At 39.6% G+C, this 10,823-nt stretch overlaps 1 protein-coding gene across 4 annotated transcripts in view; it reads right to left on the reverse strand.

The window, feature by feature from the left end:
• Nucleotides 1-4,123, reverse strand: part of LOC126868419 (lachesin-like) — a 223,513-nt gene extending 219,390 nt beyond the window's left edge. For 3 of the 4 annotated variants that reach the window (XR_007690600.1, XR_007690601.1, XM_050623807.1), the window contains exon 1: nucleotides 3,400-4,117. The gene's annotated coding sequence lies outside the window, so the exon portion shown is untranslated. Of the gene's footprint in view, nucleotides 1-3,399 lie in introns of all 4 variants that reach the window. The other variant, XM_050623808.1, reaches the window with a different exon arrangement.
• Nucleotides 4,124-10,823: the final 6,700 nt, after the last annotated feature.

The raw sequence follows: 10,823 nt of genomic DNA on the forward strand, positions 1-10,823 counted from the left end.
ACATTATTTATGCTTTATTAGTGACAGTCTTTCGAAAAGCAAAAAGATATTAATTGTTCGACAGAAATTTGTTACTTAATTTAGCTACGGTTTACGTATATAATGAAACATATTGTTCGGATCTGTGTTTTGACTTAACGAATACTCGATGTTTTTGTTTTAATTTTGTAGCTCGTGTATCGCATATTTACTATATCACAGTTTGATAAAAGAGAGAAACACAATGTGCTCTGCGAAATGAGCATAAATCAATTTTATACCTTTCAAACCCGATGCATGGCACGTAAAACTCTTTAAAAACAATGGGCCAATGCGATGTTGTCTGCTATCAGCTACAGCTTTCCCTTTGTTGCTGCACAGATGATAACGCAGCAGGACTTGCGAAACTGAGCGAAATTTTTTACGGAGACCGTGCGGATGGTGGCATATTTTTTATCTTGTACGTTTAACATTTTAGTAAATAAAACCAACAGAGAATTACCTGACGACGCATTAAAATTTTCACAAACCATGTAACATACCAATATAAAATCTATACAATTATTTCAACAGAATTTAAACTAAGAAACAATTGATTAGAGTATTTAAAAAGGTATCACATAACTATCGCCTGGAAGAAATTTGGATGAAAGAGATGTTCGCAGATCACGTTTAGATCCGTGTATAGAAAAGCAAATCAGACTGCCCTACGCTTTCTTCCGACTCGTTGCTCGTTAAAGCTACGTTTATCGGTGCACGCAAATCAGGCTAGAACGTCGGACAAATGGTAATCGAGAAGCGTGATTAAAGTGATCGCACTTCTAATGGAGAGGAAAGTAGCAAATAAGAGACAAGAAGAAGCGAAACTTGCCTGTCAGTGATAGTCTAGAGTCTAGGGGCGGCGTCGTCTTTCGCCTTCCTTTTCCCTCTTATCCGTGATGCATTGCATTCTACAGGGGCGGCCGCGCGATCGTATAATGCACGCCGGATTCTCGAAACCGAAAAAGGAAATAGACAAGACCCTTAACTGAAATCAGGAATGTGAAGCGGATGGTAGTTTAAAAGGATTCGCCTTGGTTGGCTCCTTGTCTGAGCTATTTTTTCCTCTTCCTGTCCAATAATCGCATTCTACTTGTTCCACTACCTCCTCTTTGACCCATTCCCAGTTAAACTACATCTATTTCTATGGTATACAGGAATGTATCTCTCCGCGTTTCCCCGCTGATCCTCGCGTTAGTTTCTCGAGCCTGTACGCGCGAAACTTCTGAATACGGTGTATTGGATATTTACATAACCTTCGTGGTCAGAAAACTATGTGCTACTGAGACGTGATCCGCATACAAATGGAACTTTGAATCTTTTATTCTTTCACCTTTCCCATATGTATTTTCTTGGACGCATAAGTGAAAAATAAATTTATCGCACGCGATTCTAGCAATTTGCTAGATATTTGCGATCGCACGATTTCGATGATCAACATCAACGAAATAAATATTATATTAATTCTTTCGTTTTTGTTTGTGATAAATACGTATTCTGTGAAATTACGGAGTACCGAATATTGCAGAATCCTTCTCCAGATGTCAGGTAAATTTTATCAATATTTTATTCACATCACGTAATGAATATTCTCTCGAGTGTCCTATATCTATATCTATTTTAATATCTACTAAAAATATTTCTTTCTCAACATTTCTTTCATGGATATATCTATAGATATAAGTAATTACGAATCTTACTTAATCGACATTCTATAAAATACTCGAATTGTTCTGATCTTTCTCTTTCTCCGTTCTCGTTTTGCCCGTAATTTAGAAACAACGAGGAAAGTTACAAGGACCGATAGCGAAGACATGTTACGGCACATAGATTCAACCATTAGAGTTTACGATCGTGTATCAGTAAAATTGTATCAATATCAGTCAGTTTCGATTTTTGTAACGATATCCCACGATACGTCGACAAGTGCCGCAACTGATACGGTTTGCGTGTAAGGATTCAATATCGTTCGATGGATTCAATTGCTTTATGATGTTCCACGGAGAAAATTCCAAGATGATTGGAATATTATTTTTTATATAAACTTATAGAATCCAATGTTTCGTGTTACATGAAAAAGAGAATTAATAAAACGGTGTTTCATAAAGCAAAAACCTCTTCTAAATTTAATGCGTGCCGTCGCTGATAACGAGGAACGATAATTTAACTGGAAGTAATAAACGACAGTTACATGCGTATTTACAACCTGGCAAGACACTGCGTTTAACTACGTTTTTCCGTCTCACTTTGCTTCCCGTGCACCCGCGAAACTTTAAACAGCAACACGGGCTGTAGCTATGTCTGCACGGGCACGCAATTAAAAAGAAGAAAACAAAAAAGCTTTTAGTGCACAGTAAAAACCATAAAAGGAAAAGATTACACGGTGTAATTTCGTGCAGAGGGAAGAAACCAGTTTCGTTGGTACGCGGCAACAAAGTGTCACAAAAGGAAGTGTAAAAGCGCTTGTCCAGATTTAGAACCTCAATTAAGGCTATGGAGAAGGAGAATCAATGCAGAAACACCGAGTAATCCATCCACTTCCATGGACCGCGACAGTGACTTTTGTTCAAGTAGCATGAACAAGCAAATATAGAGATAGAAAGAGAGAGGAGAGAGAAAAAGACGAAAATAAAAAAAAGGAGACAGAAATAAACGGGATGCTACACCATTGCCCATCGACTACTAACCTAGCGTTTCGTTTCTGAGGCTAGGAAACGAAGAAAAAGAAAGAAAGAAAAATAAACAGTCGAAGTTAGCGATCTTCGCGCATTTCTGTTTTGAATGTGTTCTATTATTCTATTCGGAAGGAAGCGTGGAAACTTTGCGCGATTAAAGTTCCTCCATTGTAGAAAGTTAATCGTGTGGAAAATGATTCCGTAAAAATCTCATTATTTTTTTCTTTCGTTTAACTTGCTTTAAGCGGTTTTATACATTTAACCGGTGTATTATCGGGATATGAAGAGAAAATATCGTTCTTAACTATGTACCGAATGAGGTTTATTTATGCGTACTTCATAGATTTATGTGCAATATATTAATTATTATTTTTATCGTTTTGTTAATTGGTTCTAAATTTGTTAAAAATTCACAGACAAACGAGTCGAAGAAATTGTCGAGTCTTTGAAGTCTTAATTTTCTAATATATTTTATAACAAAAAAAAAAAATAAAAATCTTGAGATCTGCTCCGACTGGCTACTGCTATTTAATAGATATGGTTCGTTATTCAAACTTTCCACGATCTAATCCATAATCTTCACGTCCCTATTGTTATATATTCCATCATTCAAGGATGTCGAAAGCGTCGAAACAGCCGATCGATCAATGCGATCATCCTTTTGTTCCGAATAAAAATCAACTATGATAAAAAACTTGGCACTTACCTTATCTAAGCGCTCCTCAGCCTCGAAAATCCCAGATCCGTGACACCCTCTACCGCTGTAGCACCGGTGACATTCTTATCCCGTCATTGGACGCACCTTCAACACCCTTAAACACTGCACGATGCCGCGCCGTTCACGTTGTATCACACAAGAATCACGTATCTGGTTAACTACGTTTCTCTGGCATGTCTCAATCCGCGTGCCTCAACGACGATCAAATTAAACACGCCCCCTCTCTCGAAAGCTATCCTGATTTTCCGGACCAAATAAACAATTTAAACGCGTCTTTGATCGACATACGACTTCTTTTGCTCACGAACCGGAACATCACTCATATTCGACGAGCAAAGATAACGGAAGAGCTCGATCGAAAAAATAAATCATATATAAATTTTTGCATAAAACCCGGCTCAACGATCAACCATGCTTTACGTTTGCTGTCATGATCTGTTTAGGTTTTGTTTCGCGACGAGACTCAAGGAATTTACGGCAATATAGAGCAGTGACACTCCTTAAGTGGTTGAAGGTCGACGACGAAGAAGTAGAACGAATGATCGCGAAGGCTGTCGCCGCGTTCAGCTGTCACGTTCAGCCGGTGAAAGAGTCGATCACGTGGCTTTTCGTACGCCTCGCCGTCACTCGCATCTAGCAACACCGTTACACCTTCTCGGCGATCAGTCGAGAACTGCGTTCACCACGGCTCCCCACCCGACACTTTGGGGGCAGGACGCTCAACGTCGCTAGCTAGACACGACGCGCGGCGTCGCTCCGCCTCCACGTGCAACTACCTGCACCCCTCCGCCGTGGTGAGCCCTCACGGTTTCTCTACTCTTCTTCCTTGTCCGTTTTTGGCCGGTTTGCTTCACGCCGCTCTTCCCCTGTTCTCTTCGCGTCTGATCGTGCCACTTCACGCCGCACCTCTTCCTCAAGATGACCGGAGAACCCTCTTCCACGATAGAGCATCCCCTGTGACCATCGACACGCTTCTTCCGATCAAGTTTATTATAGTTAACGGATAAAAGCGATCAATATGTGCGAAGATCAGTGAGCTAGGAAAAAGAGAATAATTTTGTGGTTGATACTTCCTGTATGCTTGATACGAACTTGAAGTGAGTATAATCGATTATGGGTTTTCATTTTGATTTGGCAAGTGAGAATCGATAATTGGGATAAATGGATTGGTACTAGTGTCACGATCGGTGGTGCATAGCGATGGTAGATGAATAAAATACGATTTGAAAAATATGTATAGATGAAATTATGAAAAATTAACAGATATCGTTGAAAACACGTAGATTGTATAAAATATTTTTCAATGTGACACATAATCGTTAATCCCGACATGACTCGTAAGCATGAAAATGCTGAGAGGGATATTGTATCTCTGGAAGAACACTCCGTTTTTGGCAAGTGTGCAAATTCCGACAGATCCGTTACATATGTAAATTAACGTTGCATACACGTTTTCTCTATTCACGAAACCATCGCAAGAAGAAACATCAAGCTTTCTCCAACTCCAAACGAAACAACGAATAATACAACCTCATAGATAAAACTATACTTCTGTATGTACGAACGTTTGTAATATTATTTCTCATTTCGTGTAATAAATCTCTGATTAAAGCTTACATCTGCTTCGTAAAGCGTGGTAGATGAAAATTGTTAATAATCCGATAAGGGATATCTGTTTGTTAAAATGAACTCCATTTTTAATACGTAGTACGCACAAAAGCAACTGTAACGCGTGTAATCGATGGAATGGCAATCTACTGTCCACTTCGTTAATGAAACAGATATAACGTTCGAAATGAGATGCAAATGGCCCAGGGTGTGGTTGAAATGCAGATACGAGCGGCGAAGTTTTTATTTACAACCCCTATAACGAGACCGACCAGCATAATGCGTTTTTTCGAATGGATCGGTCGTATTTCTCTTCGTTGTCGGATGTATTTCTCTTGTCACTTTCTCCCTTCCCCTTACGTTCCCCTTTTCCATTTATCAATCCCTAGCACGGTGATATTTTAAAGACTTAAAACAGCTGACGCACAGATTTGAAGTACTTCTGACGTAAACCTTCTTTAATTTTTTTACATCTGGTTAAATCCAACGAATTTCACTTTTCCGTTGAATCGTGTACTTTGGAAGCACTATTTATCCTTTTTCCTTTCCCTAATCCTCTGTTTTGCGTGCCATTTTTTATAATGTGCCTGAAATTTTTATAATCTAGCGTTCATAAGAATCTTCGGGAAATATTCTATGAAAAAGCAAAAACTACTTATCCCCAGATAAAGAGATAATACTTATAATACAAAAACTTCGGCGCAGCCGTAAGCTATAGATGACTACGGAAAATGATGAAAAATCCAGTTTAAAGCATAAACGAGATAGCTTCCGAACCAAAAGCTTCGTCGTGTCTTACAGACGCTTTACAAATTCTCGATTAAGGTTCAATGATATTTGTCATCGTTCTCTATCTCCGAGATATCGATTCTGTGGAACGATAAACAGAGAATCAAACTAATCGTTGAATCTTTCGATCAAAACGAAAAAAAAAAAACGAGAAAAAGGATCACGTGGTGCGGTGAAAATCTTATTTGAGCATCTGTGTTACGATGAATTAGAGTTAAGACGCTATATCTGCCTTTTAAATAACGTACTACGATACTACCGTTTTCGCGTGACAAGGAAGGAATCGAACGACGGATAATATTTGAGTTGTCGAGGCCATCGAGTCTCGACACAGAAGAGATGAGGATGCAGGTTAAGTAAGTGGTTAGGAAGACGGCGTTGCCCAAAGTAATGGAATAAAAACACTCGACCTCGATGTTACCATGATTGATTTGGGCGGCATTATCTTTCACCTTCTCTTCTCGTCCGGCAAGTAGATGTGTCAAAAATTCCATTGAAAAACCCTTGTTTCTTCGTGTTTTATGAAAACAATAAATGTCCATCACCCAGGCATTATTTCCTGGCTTTAATGATTTATCCTTCTCTTGTCTTTTACTTCGGATTACCAAATCCTGTTTATCAAAATGTATCCATAGCAATTAATCAAAGATCGAATAAAAAATAATATTTGGATACCTATCATCCAACTTTCCAATTGTTATTTTCTACGAAGCTAATATATAAATAAAATCCATTACTTGCTAAGGTTGTCTAAAAAATTACTACAAAATATTCTGTAAGGCAAGATCGTCGACGAACGTGTAGAATGAAATACAGCTCTTAAAACTTTTATTTCTTAAAGAATGAAAATTAGTTGAAACGTATAACAGTGAAATGTAACGAACGTAGCGTCGCTGAAATTACGAGAATCAACTCATAGAATGTCGTAAAAGTAGAATGTTCGGTTTCATTAATGTGCACAATACCAAACGCATACGTAGGTGCTGGGAGATGGTAAGTAGTACGTGTTCCGCAGCCCTTTTATAGATCCGTGACTGCTTCCGATACCGTATACGCCGGACTGTAATTAGTCTGTAGGACTGGATCCAGCTTTCAATGGACCTTCAATGAGCGCTACTAATGACGACCGGATGACGCATCCGGAATGCCTGTTTAAATGATAGTATGCTAATTCAATGGCAAGCATTTCGTTTTTGCGCATATCGTGAAACACATCTGATTTCGTGTTTCAGTTAACACCGTACTTCCTCGTTGTCCCGTCTAACAATATGCATGGCGCGTGTAATCTATCCTAAGAGATACAAGAATTTCCTAATGTAAACACGTCGTCACGGTGAATCGATATTTCGATTATTATTTTTGTATAATGTGCTTGATATTTAAGAATTTTTATTACATTTCTCAAATTCTATCGTTGATGCGTCGAATATAGCGAAATTTAAAAATTACGCAAAAGCCTGTAAACTTTCCGAATCGAAGAACTCTCAAGCAGAATTACATTATTTTTTACGACGCAACGGAATTCGATCATTCCTGTTCGATTTTCGATAACATGACAATGTTTGATCTAATACTAGGTTGGATTTACGTATAGAAGGTATAGGAAGTAGATCGGAGGCGAATGCGAATTCCTATGCGATCCCTGGCCGGGAAGGAGGACTGCGAAAGACACGAAAACGTAAACAGTGACTTAAATCACCGTACACGCCTCGGGGAAAGATCGAAATACGGTGTACGTCGGAAGGATACCTCGGCGAACGTGGCGGAATGATGAGGTGTCGCGCTAGAATAGACAAGGAGGACTTTCCGGTCCGCTATTCCATCCGATTCCGTAATCCATTCCGGATACCAACGGCGTTCTACTCCTTTTTTCTCCTTTTTCCTCCGTCGTCCTTCTTCAATCGGTCGGGAAAGGCGATCCAGGACAGGATACAGGACATCAGTCTTTTCTGTCTTCGCTACGTTCAGGGCTGCAGATTCCACCGAGAAATTCCACGCTCGATTCGTCCTCTTGCGTTCAATACAAGCGCCGCTCTCGGATTCGCCGCGTACTGTGTTCCGTTTTCCTTTCATGGACTCCCTTTCTTCCATCGTGGAATCCTCAACATTCAAATATTCCTTTACGTGGAAAGGGAATGAAGAAAGAAGGGAGTAATCCAAGTAAGACAGGACAAAGGAACGAAGAAGAAGAAAGAACGAATCGGACAACCAAACGAAGAGAAGAAGGACGACGCGAGAAAGCAAAACGAAACGAACAGGTGAAGGTGAATGGTAAAATGAAAATATGAAACGAACAAAACGACGACAGAGGTGGATCGTGCGACGGGAACGAAGAACTAAAATTAGAATAGAACCAGAACGGAGAGAGGGGCCATGGAAAGCGGTGGAAAATCGAAAAGGTGGTTAAACCGAGAAACGGTGAAACGAGTGAGAGAGCCGGGACAGCTACTTGCGAGAGGTTGGGTATACACCGGGCTCGCATTCCAAGCAGACTTGGTGAACCGGGTTCATTATTTTCTCGTTATAAGTTTCTACAACTCGAGCTTGTTGTCGTAACGCTGTTAACGCGGACGCGTCGCGAATTGTTAAAACGGCTGGCGAACGATCAGCGCGCGTATATATTCGGCGGCTTCCTTAAACCCCGTGTCACGCGCCGCCCTACCACTTCGTTCCTTTTCATCCTGGCCTCTACTCAACCGCCACTCTCATCCTCTAATACCCATTCCTCGCTCTACTCCCCCTTTATCCTCTTCTTTTTTCGTTTATTAATAAACGAGCCACTGTCACTTGCCTCTCTCTCTCTCTCTCTCTCTCTCTCTCTCTCTGCCTTTCTTTTCTTCAGTCTTTTTCCCTTCAGAGGCGGAGGATATTGGAAAAGGCAGAGGGAAGAACAAGAGGACGAAAGGAAAAGCTAGTAACGACACGACGAAAGGCCAGTACTCGTCTCGTTGTTCCTTTGCAATACCCAGCGGAATTATTGAACAACTCGGTGACTTGATGTGCTAACTCTAACTTCCTCTCGAACACGGCAAAGTGTTACCGTTGAAAGTGGAGCACAGTCACAAGTATCGTGAGCGTCGTTCGTAAAGGATCGCACCTGACGATGCCGCTTTAATGGTGACTTTAATTGTACCCTTTGATTTCAACACGTTCCGTACACTGTCGATTCCATGCGCCCTCTACGCGATTTCTATCCCTTCTATCTTGCCAACATTAAAAAGTGACGATATTCACGGACGAGAGGATTGTTGCTCGAAAAACTAAGGTTTCTTGTTACTTCGTGTTACCTTTATACAAGTGTTCGGCTACTGTTTCAACATAATTTAAGGACTAATTCTTGATGCCCAAATAAAATGAAAATCAAGAATAAAACATTACGTTTTCGGCTTTGTTTTTTTTTTTTTTTTTTTTTTTTTTTAGTTATTGACAATTAAAAATCGGCCAAAATATCGCCTGCACGCGAGCAAACCTCCTTATACGAACGAAGGAAGGTCAGCCTAAGTAGCGTGGCGCACAGCGATCCTCATCCGAACGACACATGAGCAACAGCTTACTTCGTACAAGTTGTAGAGAAGACTATGGTATTTAGAGACGTAAGCAACCCCGCGCGACGTTTTGCAAAAGAAATGATAAATTGAACGTTAAACCTACTTACTCGTGGAAAACCATAAGAACATATCGAAAACTGCTCTATGAAATTTGCGCGAGTTTTTGTTAGCCAAAATGTATACATTTGCAGAATTTTCGGACATGCAAAATATTTTCAAAATAGACCAATGATTGTGGGATACCGGTACGTTAAATTGTGTGAAATGTATGCAAGAAAATACAAGAAGAAAAATCTTTGCAAATGGATGAGTTAACTCACAGTAACTGAAAAACAAAGCCGAAAACGCAATTTTTTATTCTTGATTTTCTCCTTAAATTATGTTGAAACAGTAGCCGAACATCCTGTATACCAAGAAATGAAATAGGAGTGATACAGACATACCGCTTATCTTTGTTATACGAGTAATATTAAAAACTTTAAACTCAAATCGTGATTCGAATAGCACTTACGGAAGATTAATTAAACCTTGCAGAACATTAGAGAAAGTAACGTTCTCGTTGCTTAGTTGCCAATCATTATGAAATTGGTCTTTACGCCCTTTGATAATCTTCCCTACGTTCACCATTTAAAAGCTTTGGAAATTGAAGAAATTGACGAAAACTATAGAATACGATAAATTGATGATAGCCATTCGACGTTGGCGAAAGAGTTATAAACAAATCGTTGGAGAATTGAAAACGTTGAAATAGCAAGCCGGGCGTTCGATTCAGGCGGTGCAAATGAGTGGAGCGATATTAAAATCTACGCGGGCAACAGATGGGCTCGGATAGCTTTACGATGCTCGAGCCAATAACGAAAATCATTAAATTAGCTTTAACCGCCGGTGCACGGCGTACTGTTAACAGCGTACTAATTTTATTATTTAGTAGTAGCATAAAAATCCTGGAATTCCCTTCGTTACTTCTCCTGCCGACGCAATTCACAGGCTTTTAAAGTAATAAGTTCATCCGTTTGACTATGTTTTATTTAGCTATTACGCTTACATGTGTATGTACCAACATTGTACGATATAACGTAAGGTTTCAAAAACTACTCTTATCTTTGCGTAAGTGTACGTTCAAAAAAGAATTGTATATTAGTAAATATAATGTATATCTTACCTTGTTTGTGCAAAAATTCACACCAACGAAGGATATTTTTTCTTAAAAAACGTGATTAATGGGTTTTCACGACATGCACGCGTTCAAAGTTTGACATGACAGCCATATTGCTTTTAACGCTACCAGAAGCGTGGAGTTGGCGCCAATTTTCATGTACCGAACATCGGTAACGTGACGTCCTACAAAATTTTATACGTATTTGATCTGTAACTGGCGTGTACCTCGTGTGTACTGCCTAATGGATCAATATCGCACAAATAATGTTCGAATTCATTCAATTTAAGAAGATGGCACTACTGGATTCG

This window comes from Bombus huntii, chromosome 8 (genome assembly GCF_024542735.1).
Source record: "Bombus huntii isolate Logan2020A chromosome 8, iyBomHunt1.1, whole genome shotgun sequence".
Taxonomy (NCBI): Eukaryota; Metazoa; Arthropoda; class Insecta; order Hymenoptera; family Apidae; genus Bombus; species Bombus huntii.